At 41.8% G+C, this 8,759-nt stretch overlaps 1 protein-coding gene across 3 annotated transcripts in view; it reads left to right on the top strand.

The window, feature by feature from the left end:
* Positions 1 to 8,759, top strand: part of plekhm3 (pleckstrin homology domain containing, family M, member 3) — a 96,560-nt gene that overhangs the window by 2,925 nt on the left and 84,876 nt on the right. Inside the window, exon 1 of one of the 3 annotated variants that reach the window (XM_048535160.2) lies at positions 4,837 to 5,020. The exons of the other annotated variants lie outside the window; for them this stretch is intronic. The gene's annotated coding sequence lies outside the window, so the exon portion shown is untranslated. Of the gene's footprint in view, positions 1 to 4,836; positions 5,021 to 8,759 lie in introns of those variants that run through there. 3 annotated transcript variants of the gene reach the window in all.

Here is an 8,759-nt window from a genome sequence, read left to right as displayed (position 1 = left end):
CCTAACGGAACAGTACTCCAACTTTAAACAGAAGGAAATCTTAGAGGGGATTTCTTTTCTTGTAAAGCCTTGTAGTTTCTGGTAGCCAATGCAGTTTGAATTATCATGTTTTCTGTGTTGGCTATGGTAAGTTGCTAATATGTTTACAGAATTGTATTTGTCATAACAAACTTTCACAAGACAGTGAGAAACTGGCTTCAAACTACTACTATTCTTCTCTGTTGAGGTAAAACCCAGAAATGCTGGAAACTTTAAGTATTTCCAGCATTTCTGGGTTTTACCTCAACAGGAGAGAATAGTAGCAGTGAGCAACTGGTTTCAAACTGTCTTGCTTCTTAGACTATCTTAGTTCTGTATTCTATTGCACTGCAGTCTGAACCATGTCACAAATCTCTTTTAATTTTCTGCATTTGGCAAAAAAAACACTCCTCTTTTCTGTCTGATTGAGTTGTCCTTCGTAGCTGGCTACACAAGTACTGGACCTTGTATCCTGAGAATCCCTTTTACTCCTAAAAGGCAAGAAGGATTTGCATTTAGGTAGGGCTTTGATGACTTCAGCACTTTCCAAAGCATTTGATTGACAAAGAATATAGGAGCAGGAGTATGTCATTCAGTCCATTGAACCTAGTCTGTTTTGCAACTAGATTATATCTGAACTTCTACCTCAACGTCGTTATCCCAATATCCCTCAATTCCTTTAACATTTTAGAACTCTTATGAATCTTTGTTTTGAACTTAATGAGTGACTGAGCTTCCACGCTCTTTAGGATAAAGATTCCAATGATCTACCATCCTTTAAGTGAAGAAGTTCCTTCTAATCCCCTTCCTGCATGACGTCACTCTTATTCTGAGACTGTATCCCTTGGTTCTTGACCCTGCTGTGTCAGGAGGGAGCCTCCTTCCTGCAAACACCCCCTTGAGTTTTATCAATTTTGTATCGTTCAATGTAACAAAGTGTTTTTGAAATGTCATAACTGTTGCCGGGTAGGCAGTGCAGCAGGTAATTTGTGCACAGCAAGCTTCTTGTAAACATAAATTGTAGTCAATACAGTGTGGAGCTGGAGGAACACATCAGTCCTGATGAAGGGTGTAAATCCGAAAGGTCAACTTTCTGCTCCTCTGATGCTGCCTGGTCTGCTGTGTTCTTCCAGCTCCACACTGTAATGACTCTGTCTCCAGCATCAGCAGTTCTTACTATCTCTGAAATGTAAACTGTACCTTGTCAGATTCTCACAATTTAAAAAAAACCTGGTTGTACAATGTAGGAATTTTGGGCTGGCCCAGAATTTATTGCACAGTGGGCAGTTGAGTCAACCACATTGCCGTGGCTGTGGTGTCACATGTAGGCCAGACCAGGCAAGCTTGGCAGATTTCCTTCCCTGAAAAGTATTGTTGTACCTGATGGTTTTTAGCAATAAATTCATGATTACAATTAGCCCAGCTTTTAATTATTTATCAAATTTATATTTTAACATCTGCTATGTTGGTGTTTGTACCCGTGTGCCCAGAGCATTGGCCAGGGTTTTTGATTACAGAACAGTGATATTACCACTGTGCTACCACCTTGCCTATGTTGATTTGATGAAAAATAATTGACAAACACAGCTGAAGAAGAATTTGTACAAAGTGGTGCTATGGAACCTTGCATTCGTATCTGAGAGGCACTTAATGAATTGACTCAATTCAAAAGACAGCATCTCTGACAATGCAGTACTCCCTCGTTCTGTACCCCAAGTGTAAGGTATGTGATGTCCCCTAGAGTCAGGAGCTTATCACAGTCTTTTGGCGCAGAAGGAGGCCTTTCGGCCCATTATCCCTTAACTAGCTCTTCAAATGAGGACTGTTACCTAGTGCCAGAATCTTGCTTTTGCCTTCACCTTAACCTTCTCACGTTTTTATCTATGTAATCGTCCAGTGCCCTCTTGAATGTCTCAAGTGAACCTGCCTCCACTACACTTCCAGGCAGTGCAATCATGGAGTGAAAAATTTTTTCTTGTATTACCCCATGTCCTTTGCAAGCCACTTCCAAACTGTGCCCTTTTGTTCATTTTGCATACAGGAACAGTTTCTTCCAAAGTGCCCTATCTAGCCGGTTGTGATTTTTGTCAGGTGATATTGTACAATGAATCCATTAGAGGTCTGGAGAAAGAAAAAAGATTTGCAAATATTAGGAACAATCCAGTCAGCTTTTACTCAGACTCTAAGTCTTTCCAGACAGTTCTATAGTCTCCCCTCTGTGACCTGTACTTATCTCAGCTTCGCAGAATGTGTCCTATCGTCAGACGGTTAGTTGAGCAATGGGCAGTTTGCTGCGACCACAACAGGCTTGTTCGGACCTAATGGCCTTTCCCCAGTTATGGGTGAGGATTTGCTGGATAATCTTCAGGGTGAAGAGGAATGTGAGAGGGGACAATCACCTAGTGTTGTTATTGCTAGACTATTAAACCAGAGACCCGGGTAATGTTCTGGGGGCCTGGGTTTGAATACCATTATGGTAGATAGTGGAATTTGAATTCAAATAAATCTGGAATTATGAGTCTGATTCTAAAACTAGTACCAATTGTTCACGATCGTATTGTACGGAAGAAACTATTGTCATTACTTGGTCTGGCCTGCTTGTGACTGCAGTCCCACAGCAATGTGGTTGACTCTTATCTATTCTATGGACTGTTGGAGGTGGTCAATAAATGCAGACCTAGCCAGTGATGCCCATGTCCTGTGAATGACTTTTCAAAAAATATTATTAATTTGCCATTCTTGATTACCTTACCTGCGGTGAGAAAATAACTTTTGTTGTGGAGTTTGAGAGCTAAATTACTTCCCATCTCTGTACAGAACTCCGTTTGTTCAATGAATTGTCACAGCCTGTAACTAATGGGAAAGATTAAGAGCTTATGTTGATGTTTTAAAGGTTTGTGTCTCGTTTGATTGGTTTCCTTGAGCTGTGACTGCTGGTGATAAATTAATGCAGAAGAGAACTGGTTAACCTGTCCTTAAAATACTGTTAAAAGCAGGAGTAAAAACCTGGCATTTCTGTAGTAGAATGTGGGGTGGGGGAAGCGGAGATGCTAGAGTCAGAAGAACAGAGACTACAGGCGAGGAACATGGCTGGAGGAAGTTAGCGAGCTAATGAGGAGGTGAGGCAGATTGGAGCTCAGGGCAGAAGGAGGAAGTGAAATTCAGCAATGTTTAACATTGAGAGGGTATGGCAGACAGCAAATCAGTTCACTTCACGCAAGCAGTCATGGTGCAGGAAGAGGCTTGAATCGGCAGGAAGGGAGTAAATTTGAGAGTGGTAAGGATGCTACTGTCCACAGTGAGGTAGGGCAGATGCACGCATGAGGAGAAACTGGCTGGGGCTGCAGAGTCAACAGCAGGGCCTTATCAAAGTGTGGAGCTGGCTGAACACAGCAGGCCAAGCAGCATCTTAGGAGCTGCTTGGCCTGCCGTGTTCATCCAGCTCCACACTTTGTTATCTTGGATTCTCCAGCATCTGCAGTTCCCATTATCTCTGAGCAGGGCCTTATCATCTTGTTCTTCTATTTCTCACACAACAAATTGGCCAAGTTGAAACTCTTGACAGGAAATGAGGCTGTTGATCGATCACAGGAGCTGTGAAGAGGACCGTAGGTTGGGGTGGAGGGCATAATAAAGGTCATCTGCCATGTTAGTGACACCTGGAGGGCGTTGGTACTTGTGTAGGGGAAAAGCTCCACTGCAGCGATGCCAAAGACCATCTTGATGGATTGTGGTGGGATGTGGGGAAATGCTCCTTTATCCAGTTTGATCCATAAACAGCGCTGTGAAAAGACACTGGAACAAAACCAGAAATTGCTGGAGAAACTCAGCAGGTCTGGCAGAATCAGTGGAAAGAAAACAGTTAACATCTCAGGTCCAGTGACCCTTCTTCAAAACTGATGGTAGCTAGGAGAAGGAGTTATTTATGCTAAAGACGGGATGGTGGTGGGGTAGAGGAATGCTGCTGATAAGTGAGAGGAGATAGAGCCTAAGGGATGGGTAATAGTATACTCGAGAAAGAAAAGCTGATAATGGGGACCGTAAGTAGGTGAAGATGGGCACTGTGGCCCAGCTGCTCACTTGGGACACACTCTCTGACCTTTTTTGGCAACCAATGCTGTGTTAATGGTAACTTGGGTTTGTGTTCCTATTGTTTAAATCTTTAATCACTCCCATCCCCCAGCCCCCTTTGATCCAGACATAGCTGGGTATCCTCAGCTTTGCAAGTAATAGCTAACCATATCTGGCAGGTGCTATTCCCAAGGTACTACATGTGAATCATCAAGAGGAAAGTACTGAGGCTGCGTTGTTGAATGGGGCAAGAGGTGGGGAAAGCAGACTTGCCTGAAGCTTCTTTGGTTCTGTTCCCACCTTGTCCAATGGTAGCCAATGGGCAGTAATGCAGAAGGATGGTGCCAAAGAGGGAAAATATCCTTGTCACGTTGCTAGAAAAGTATTGTTGACATTGTAGACAAGTGTTGCAGCTATGCTTACATAAAAAGTAGGGGCTTGTGTTTCAGGTTTCTTCCATCTCCCCCAGACCTGTAAATACCAAAAGCTCTGAATCCATGTTTGCACATTTTAGCAGACAGTCAGTAAAAGGGCTGTGTTGCAGTTTATACTTAAGAAATGTATTAGTGATGAAGTGGGAGGCCAGCTTCTGAAAATGGGCCTTTCTGTTGTTCCTGTTCTTTATGCAGAGTTGCAGCGCTTGATTGGCTTTTCATTACGTAATGCCCCATTAAATATTGATGCTCAGGGATTGAGTGCCAGCCTTTTTCACTGCAACTTCCTTCTGAATCTGCGTGTGAGAGCTTGTTCACTGCTGCACTCTAAATCAATGAGGTCACCTCTCCAAGGCCCAGAGGATGCATTGTTTTTGTTCCTCCTTCCTCAGCAGTGCCGATGCCTGTGTCCTGCACAGCAGCTGAACAGGACTGGGCTGGGATGTGGGAAGAGAACCCGTAGTGCTTGAAGTGCCACTGCCTGTCACGATTCAAAGGTAACACAGAGTGGAAAGGCTTACTGGATGACTTGACGACAATATGGGGGTAGCAAGAATAAGGGAGTGAATTAAAATCATTGGGAATGCAAGGTGCATTACTAACAATGAAGGGTGTTACAGTACAGTAAACAAAGAAGTAATTAAAGTTGGAACAGGAGACACTGTGAGGAGACTGATGGACTATCAAAAATCATTTCAACTACACCAACTGAGATTGCTTTTCTTATACTGTTGACAATTATGATATTACTGTTTGGAAGTTGTCAGCTGTGTCTCAGTGGGTTGCACTCTCAGCTCTTGAGCCGGAAAGTTATGTGTTAGAGTCTCACTCCAGATAATAGAACACAACATCCTGGTGTCACTCTAGGACAGTCCTGCCCTGTTGGAGCTTCCATCTTTTGGATTTGACAGTAAACTGGGCGTCGAAGAGGATACATTGAATCTACATTGGGATATAGACAAGTTAGGTGCGTGGCCAAAAACTTGGTGGATGGACTTCAGTGTGAGAAAATGTGAAGGAATATACTTTGGGTAGGCAGAATATACAAACTGAATATTATTTAAGTAGAGAAAGAGTGCAGAAAGCACTAGCACAAACAGGTTTGGAGGTCCACATGCATGAACTATAAAAAGCTAGTGTTCGTGTAATAGGGAAAGCAAATGGAATGTTGGCCTTTATTTCAAAGGAAATGAAGTTTTAAAAGAAAATGTGGAACTATACATGGCCCTAGTCTTGCTACGCCTGAAATACTGTGAATACTTTTGGTCCCTTTATCTATGGAAAGATGTATTGGCTTCGGAGGCAATCCAGAGCACAGTCACTAGTTTGATCCCAGGTATGGAGGAATCCTCTTCTGAGGGGAGATAGAGTAGGTTGGGCCTGTACTCAATGGAGTTTAGAAGACTGAGAAGTGACCTTACTGACACATGTAAGATTCTTAACGGGTTCTACAGGATGGATATGGAGAGATAGTTTGCCTTTATGGGAGAGTGTAGGACAAAAAGGTGTAATCTGAGTAGGACAGCAGTAGAGATGAGGCATTTTTTTTTGCTTATTGGATAATGAATTTGTGGAATCCTTTACTGCTGAGAGCTGTCAAGGCTGCCTCGTTCAAGGCTGAGATGGACAGATTTTTAATCAGTAAGGGAGTCAAGAATCATGGGGAAAAGACTGGAGTTCTTCACTCACTTAACTTGTTATTAGATTCCATGGAATTATTAGGAAAAATGCAGGGGATGCTCCCTGCAATTTATTCAATATTTAATCCTTAACCAATAGCTAAGCTACCCTATTATTTGTCAGTCGTAGCAGCCTAAGCTTTCTCATAATTGAGATGTCAAAGACCATATCTGTTTAGTTAGGATTAAGGAACAATAGAACAATAGTAGCACTATTGGCTATATTTAGTTGGCCACCAAATAGTGTGGTAGAGATGGGGTAAATGTGCAGACTATGTAAATTTTCAAATGCCACAGAAAAGTGATAATATAGACTTTAATTGTCCTAATATGGACTCATCATAAGTGTGAAGAGCAGAGAGGGGAAGGAATTCATGAAATGTGTACAAAAGAGCTTTATCAGTGTATATGAGGAAGGAAGCCACACTGAAAGTAGTTCTAGAAAATGAAGTAAGGTTTATTTCAGTGTGAAATCATTGGGGGGGGGGGGGGTGTGGGGGATAGTGATCATAATATCAGCTATGGAGCCGTTATGGGAAAGATAAAGGAAAAATCAAGCATGAAATAACAACTGAAGGAGGATGACTTCATTGAGTTGTAAAGGGATTTGGCTCAGTTAGATCCAAATCAAAACTGGATTGGCAAAATAGCAATTGGACAAAGGGAGTTCTTCAAAGAAGAGATACTTCAGAATAGGCTAATTCCTCTGACTAGGTAGGGAAGGGCATTCAAAAATAGCCTCTAGTGTACTGAAGGTGTGGACATTAGAATGAAACACAAAAAGGATGCAACTAACAAAGGTAATGTTTTGTGATACCAAGCTGAATACAGAGGTACACAACAGATTAATCAATAGTAATCCAAAGGTCAAAGAGAAAGTACAAGGATAGATTAACTGTCAAAAGAAAAGGAACCCAAATTCTTTTCTAAACACACATTGTTCAAAAATAGTCAAAGGAAAAATGCAGATGACAAGTGCCTTTAAAATAGATAATCTTATGGATGCTGAATTATTAAGTATCATGTATCTGTCTCCATTGATACCAATGCCCAAGAACGAGATATCACCAGTATTGAATGGGTGAGAAGGTACATCAAAGTCCTCATGTTTGAAAATTCAGTACATATGGAATGCATCCTAGGTTATTGAGGTGAGTGTGAGTTGAATTGTGATGGCTTTGGTTGCACTTTCCAAACCTTGTCAGTCATGGGAGGGGTTCCAAAGGACAGAATAATTGCAAATGTTACATCACTAATTTTAAAATCGAATACTGAAATTACAGGCTCATGACCCTAACAATGGTGGGGAATCCTTTGGAGGCAAAAATCCAAGTTAAAATGAATTGGTACTTGGCAGAGTAGGGGTCAATTGAAACATAGAAAATATTAGCATGAGTAGGCTGAGACTGTGGCCTCTTGTTCTGTTCCTTGTTCTCATTCCCCTATCTCTGTCTCAAATACCTGTTAGCTCTGCATCATGGAACAAAAAGCGGTATGTTACATGTTACAGAGATTGTAGGAACTGCCGTTGCTGGAGAATCTGAGATAACAAAGCTGGACCTGAAACGTCAGCTTTCCAGCTCCTCTGATGCTGCTTGGCCTGCTGTGTTCATCCAGCTCTGTGCCTTGTTATGTATGTCACTTGTTAGCTGTCTTATCTTTTATTTTAATAAATGACCCAAACTCCTCTATCTATTTGAGAATTGTGTTAATGTTGTGTGGCTGAGGGGTCACATGTTCCATGTAAAGATCCTCCCAACTCCAAAAATCCTGAATTATGTTGTCTCTTAGGGTGAAAAGAGTATTGTCAAGATCAGCAGTGTATTTATTTAGTATCTTCAACCCAATACTATATCCTAAGGCTTTGCAAGAGCACTGTCGTAATTTGGAGGCAAGCCATATATGGAGATATTTGACAGGTAACCAGAAGCTGTACCAAATAGACTGTCAGATGGACCGATGATTAAGTGATAAAAGTTTGGCATGTTCAAGAGGAGATTTAGAGAACTTGGGTAAGGATGGGGGACACTGGCTGGTACCAATACTAGAGCTCCTTATGGAAATAAAAGGAGCAAGGATGTGAATTTTAAAAATTTAAGGATTGCTTAATCAGGAGTCAGTTTTGGTCAGCGAGCATAATCAGTGTTAGGTGGGCTATCTAATAGAAATTAGGTTGCAGGCAGCTTTGGGTGATCTCAAGTTTACTGCAGAGTAGACAGTGAGAGCCCAGCCAGGAGTGCATTGGAATAATCAAGACTAGAGGTGACAAAGAACTGGATCAAGGTTTCAGCAGCAGATGAACTAAGGCAGGGCATTGTAGGGTAATATTATTGACGTAAAAATAGGCTTGATGATGACACGGGTACATGGTTTGAAGGCCATTATGGTGTTAGATTTACCAAGTTTGTGAACAATCTGGAATGAAGGACATTGGAGACACCTTTACAGCCATTGAAGTCAATGTTGCAAACTAGGGAAAAATGCCAGCCAAGTTATGTAGATATTTTCTAGTCAACCAGTTTAGAGGTGTTAGTATACACCATGGGAGCAGGCATGA

This window comes from Stegostoma tigrinum, chromosome 7 (assembly GCF_030684315.1).
Source record: "Stegostoma tigrinum isolate sSteTig4 chromosome 7, sSteTig4.hap1, whole genome shotgun sequence".
Classification (NCBI taxonomy): domain Eukaryota; kingdom Metazoa; phylum Chordata; class Chondrichthyes; order Orectolobiformes; family Stegostomatidae; genus Stegostoma; species Stegostoma tigrinum.
The sequence above is the reverse complement of the archived record's forward strand: the minus strand, read 5'-3'. Positions and strand labels throughout refer to the sequence as shown.